Source organism: Pygoscelis adeliae, unplaced genomic scaffold (genome assembly GCF_000699105.1).
Source record: "Pygoscelis adeliae isolate BGI_AS28 unplaced genomic scaffold, ASM69910v1 Scaffold386, whole genome shotgun sequence".
Classification (NCBI taxonomy): Eukaryota; Metazoa; Chordata; class Aves; order Sphenisciformes; family Spheniscidae; genus Pygoscelis; species Pygoscelis adeliae.
In genome coordinates, this window is record NW_008824940.1 from 773400 (window position 1) to 779164 (window position 5765).

General features: G+C 42.0%; 2 long non-coding RNA genes across 3 annotated transcripts; both read left to right on the plus strand.

Annotated features, from left to right (window-relative positions):
* Positions 1 to 1627: 1627 nt before the first annotated feature.
* LOC103918206 lies at positions 1628 to 3874 on the plus strand. Its single transcript, XR_663677.1, has 3 exons — positions 1628 to 2146; positions 3528 to 3651; positions 3825 to 3874. It is a non-coding gene; the product is annotated as an uncharacterized LOC103918206 (long non-coding RNA).
* Positions 3875 to 3915: 41 nt separating this feature from the next.
* On the plus strand, positions 3916 to 4668 carry LOC103918207. Of its 2 annotated transcripts, none has more exons than XR_663679.1 (2): positions 3916 to 4169; positions 4343 to 4668. It is a non-coding gene; the product is annotated as an uncharacterized LOC103918207 (long non-coding RNA). The 2 variants fall into 2 exon arrangements; XR_663678.1 differs by having other exon boundaries at positions 4387 to 4668.
* Positions 4669 to 5765: the final 1097 nt, after the last annotated feature.

Below are 5765 nucleotides of genomic sequence, written 5' to 3' on the forward strand. Positions count from 1 at the left end.
CGCTCGGCGTTGGCCGCGGCGCGCGGGGAGCCGGGCCGGGGCAGGGGGCACCGCGCTTCCCCGGAAGGTTTTTCCCCAAAGTCACCTCGGTTGCCAGCGGTAATGGGACTCGCAGGGTGAGCCGCCGTCATATAGCGAGCGGTGTTGCGTTTCGCAGGTGCAATCTTCTTTTTTTAATCCGTGTGCCGCTGAAGAGGTTTTCGTGCCAAAACAGCTTGATTTGGGGTTTTGTTTGGTTGGCCGGTTCTGTTTTTTTGTGGGTTTGTTGGGTTTTTTTAGTTCCAGTGGAGGTAGGCTGAAAATACATGGTGAAATTTTGGTTGAAAGAAATTTACAGACGTGTCTCTTAAAGGCAAAGTTGGAACACCTCATAAAGAAATCTTTCAAGGACAAAGCGCTCTGCATCGTTGGTGCTCATCCCCCCCACCAGCATTAAGGGTGGCGATAATCAGAAAAGCTTACTTCAACCAGCTGATCCTTTAATGGTGTAACACAGTGATTGACAGGACTAGGGGAAAAGATTGCACTCCCCTCCATAGCCCTGTGTTAGGCGTAGCTCCAAGCGCTTTTGGGATGTGTCATGCTTTTGTTACTTTTTATTATTGACACTTAAAAAAAAAAAAAGCCCATTCTTCTGGCTACAAAACAGCTGTGGCAGCAGAAACCAGTGCTGGAAGTGCTTTTGTGTAAAAATGTGGATGGTCTGAAAGGAAAGCCAATTTTCTGGCATTTCAAGGTATGCTGTAATCAATTGTACTTGAGGAAAACTGCAAATATATTTCCCATTTTGTAGTAGAGGTTATAATTGTAAGAGAAAAGTGACGTGAGGACAAGGAGGCATGCATGAAACAGAACTGAATGGGTGAGGCCATTACAATATTAGAGGTCACATAGAAAGTGAGAACTACTGTGGTAGGGGCTTGTTCCTGTCATATTTAATGTTTGTTTAGCAGCTGTCCTGCTCTCATTTGAACTTTCCTTTCATGAAGTGCAGAAACGGATGTGTATGCGTCTGTTATTTCATAGAGCCTTCCCTTATACCAGTATATTATTTTGTCCTCAGTAGTTGCCACGCCTTGCAGCTCCACTTGTTTCTTGTGAGACTATTCCATGGTCTAAAATATCCCGTTGTTCAGAAAGCTTTCATAAATGATCTCTTTCCTAATCCGCACTTCGCTCTTCTTGAGTTTAGCATCATATATCCCATGAGTTCTCCGTTACGAGTGCATGCACGCTTCAGATACTTCTAGATCTTCTAAATCATTACTTAAGACAGCAACCAACTCTCTGTTTCTCTTCATCTGAGCTACTTCCAGTGTATTAGCACCATTATGGTAACGGGAGCTCAGAAATGAATTTCTGAAGGAGTTGCACCAGACCTGTATTATGATTTGTCACTTCCCAACTTAGTGAAATATTGCTGCATATGGATCAAACCACACATTCTACAAATGCTTAGTTGATTGAAATCAGACGAACTACCCAGATGGTTCAAGAAATGCATGTATTTTGGTGGCGTAAAGCCAAAGTCTCAAAGCTCCACCAATGATTTTTTTTTTTTTTTGATCCTGTATCTTTGTTTTAATTTTTTGTTAGATTGCCTGCTCAGTTTCAGTTTATGGTTTCATCCAGTGATACAAGGGCAATTGTTCCACTATTTTTCTCTCTCCTCTCTGTTACTTGGCTGGATTTCTTCAGACTTTAACCTGGAGTTTCTTAATTAAGTCTCCACCTGGTTGGACTCACTCTGCTTTATGCAGTTTCAAGTGGTATAAGGCATGTGAGACCAGTGGTATGTCAGGCATGGTGGGAACTGCATCTAGCCAGATCTAGCTCAGCTGAAGCTTTCTGTCTTCCTCAGCCTGTCCTGCCTCCTCATCACTGTTCCAGCTGGGGGATGCAATTTTCTCAAGCCTGCCTGGATTGCTATTTGTGTGATCATTCCTTAACTCATTTCTCTCAAAATGACCCTGCTTATTTTAAGCGGTTTAAGGTGTGATTCCATGGCAGTTTCAGATGATCTAAATCGTGACTTCACCCACCCCCTCCTCCCGTTCCCAGCTCCATGTTCCCATCGCTTTTCCTGTGCTGGCACTTTCCTGTGTCTCACAGCGCATTGCCAGCGAGGCTGCTTTTGGCTGTACAGGTGAGGATACGATAACCAACTGAGTGAGTTGGTTTCAGGATTGGAGTACCTCTTGTCAGGAGGGCAGTGACATACAGAGGTAATTGCCGACCTTTCTGTTTGTGCTGTTTCTTTCAGGAACTTCAGAGGACTAGCTGTTTGCATTTTTTTTTTCAGTGTTGCAATTTGTACTAATTACATCTCTTTATACCGACTGCATCGTTTGTTCCTGTACGAAATTATCCTGTCACTTACCCAATGAACTAGCAATATACTGAACTAGCTGTAATTATCAAATTGATAAAGATACATATGATGCTTAAAATGATAATACAATAGCCTTTGAGTATTCCACAAACCCGTGACAATGCAAATGTCATGCAGTCTAATTTTAGACATGACACAGTGAGCCTTCTGTTCATTAGCCTTTGTTTATTGTCTTATAACCGGCTTTAACAAGATGTATTTTAAAGAACAAGCTCAGTATTTTGGTTTCTAAGCCATGAATGATAACCCCCTGGTTTATTATGGATGGATTTTTTGACTGCCATAGTTGTAAAGTCCTTGGCATTCCATTTTAGATGTAAGACAAATCTTCAGGGGATATATCCATTGACCATAAGACATTTGGGGTCCCCAGCCAAGAGTTTATTCTCTAGGTTATTTCCAGCATGACTTGAGACACAGAAGAGAACTGCCTGGAGCTGGGGAGAGAGGCAGGGTAGAAGGAAGGAAGCTTATATCAAATAAGATTAAATTTGCTTGAGTTTGCCTGGTATGGTTTATGTCAATTCTTGAGTCATTTTGTTTTTTTGATTGGTTGCTTGGGGCTTTTTGTTTGTTTGTTTAATTAATTAGAATATAGTAGGTTTGTCTGGAATATTGGGTCTTATACCAAAATTAGTAAGGCCAACATCCTGGTATTTGGCACTTCATGCATGGTGTTAATGTCAAATCTGAAGCCCCTAAAAGAATTTTGTTGTGTTTTCATTGTTAGCCAAAATGATGGGTAAACCAGAAGGCCTTTATAACATGAACTATTTATTAATTCCAACAGAAAATTTGTTTATTAAATTTTAACAGCTTTTTTTTTGTTTGTTTTCTGGAAAGCAACCCAGTATTTAGTAAAGAAAGTCTTTGTTTCAGCCTCCCTTTCAGCCATCTCGGCACCTTAAAGCGGGGGGCAACATACTTTAAAAGTGCATACTGTATCTTTGCAGGTCTCCACTAAAGTAAGCAGTGGATGTATGAGTGAGACTCATTTTATTGTTAATTTATCTTCTTCATGCTCAATATCAGACTCTATTTGCATTGACTGAATAACTGTGGAGTCATTATGAAGGCAATAAGAACTGAGTTACTAGCCTTGGAAGTGATTACGGCTAGATTTTTGCCTCTTAAGCCTCCAAACAGGATGTTACGTTATTATATGCAATTCTCTTCCCTGATGTACTATCTGAGCGTTGGCCAAACTACCAGTGCACCACTATGATTCATGCAGAACACTTAATCTCAGTGGAGCCAAAGTAAGTATACATGAGACCGTAAATGACAGTTTTCATTGCTGTGCTCCTTTTTTACGTGGAGCTCTCTCTCTTGATGAAATACGATTTAGTACAATCTAGTAGCCTGATTGCTAGATGCTAGTAAATCATCAGATCATGCCTGGAATCCTTACCTGCCTGTCTTTTCTGTGTAGGTGTTACAGGTTTGCCTGTGAGAGACTTCTGGACACTGAAATTCTTTTAATTTAATTAAATTTAATTCTTTTAATTTTAATTCTTTTGGTTTCTAACAGTCACGTACGGCTTTCCCTCAGGAACATGGATGTCAGGCCACATGTGTGAGAGGCACAGCTACAAAATGAGCATCACGGATGTTCGTCCTTGAAGTTGAATTTTCAGAGCTGAAGGAATAGTTTGAAGCTGAAGTGTCTTCCAGCCTGGTTATGAGAATTACAGAACCTAAACCATGGCTTACACATGTTGTTTGCTTTGGAAAATAAAAACCTGCTTTTGAAAGCATCTGAGTACACAGAAACGAGGTAAGGGAATGTGGTAGTTGCCAGTCAGTGAGGGCTTGCTCTTATTTACCGTGTTCGTTAGCCTGAGTCTGTGCAAGGCACAGCAGCCAGTTGAATAAGACACGCACAAGCCAGCTGGTAGCATTGTGTTATGTTGGGCTAGTGAGCAGCAGATTTATCTCCTTTTTACTTAGGTGATGATCTTCTCTTTCGTTTTTCAATGTTTATGTTGGAGTAGTGCTCAGAGCCCCCAGAATTGAAGAAATGAACTGCTCTGCAGTCGTTCATGAAGAAGTTGTCACGACTCCTAATGTGCCTGCCTGCTCCACTGCTACAAACTGTGCCACAGTGCAGCAAAGAATTGAATGGTTTCTGAAGCAAGTGTGTGAGGAAACCTGGCTTTTCAGCCTCACAAGGTAGTTGCTGGGAGGAAGGGAGAGAGGAAAGGAAAGAGAGGAGGCTGGGATTTCTGAGACTGCGTCAGTACTTTAAGGAGTTGTTGAATAAAGCATCTCACATATATCTTGCTCATCCTCTGGTGCTCCTAAGAAAGCAGTAGCTGCCACTGTGGTTTGTGAAGTGGCTGATGCTGCAGGTTAAGCAGTACATACTTACTGGATCCATCCCCTCAGATGAAGGAGTACTTGGACAGGCTTGTGCCGACCTGCTCAATTTTGCCCAGGATGAGGGATTTTTTTTAATATATCAGAGCACAGGTCTGGATAGAATGCCTGTGAAGTCAGACACATTCAGAGTAAGACAATGCGTAGGTTTTCTGGAACACGGTTTGATCACTCTAAACCCACTGAAGTCCTCATTTAGGCATATATGTCCTCCTCTGTCCTTGCTATGAGACACGCCCAACTGATGATCCTGTAAGGCCTCTTGATCCAACTGTGTGTGGAGCCAGATCTAACATAGCTCAGAAGGTACTGCTTTCCGCACCAAGGAGATGATCCAGTTTCCAACTTTCCCAGATCGGCACGTTGCTTTGTGTAACCAGGACAGAAGATACAGACTTGCATAGCAGCAGATAGATAGAAACTTTTCATGGAAACTTGGAAACTGGTCTGAATGTGAAATGGTAACCTAAAACTAAAATGCTCCATGTTATAATCGGACTCCTGAATCTCCCAAGCTGCCACACTGATCCTACAGTATTACACTGAGCTTTCATTTCAAATCCTTCTGGAAAACTCAGTACAACTTCCTCTGTTGTTTTAAAGAAAATATATTACATGATCTGCCTAGTTCTTGCCACTACCATAAAGGGACGACATGGTCTGTAAGGCCTTCATTTATTGCCATTTTCTTTTTGGCTGAAGCGTTTAAAGAGGATGAAGCTGGGGCAGCCAAAGGCCTGTAAACCATTTACTCCCTAATTTTAAAGGTTCAAGAGGAATTTAAATGATGCGTAGATTTTTGTGCTGGCTGTGTCCACGTGTGAGAAAATTCTGTCCATGTGGATTCTCATTCAAGCTGTCTAGACCCCATCTGTTGCCATTACTTTGTAAAGCCTATCTTTGCAGTGCGACCCTCGTCCTACCTTAAAGCTGCTAAATAGCAATTACAGCAGACGTCTTTGCCGGGGGGATGTGTGCATCGGTTGAAAGAGTG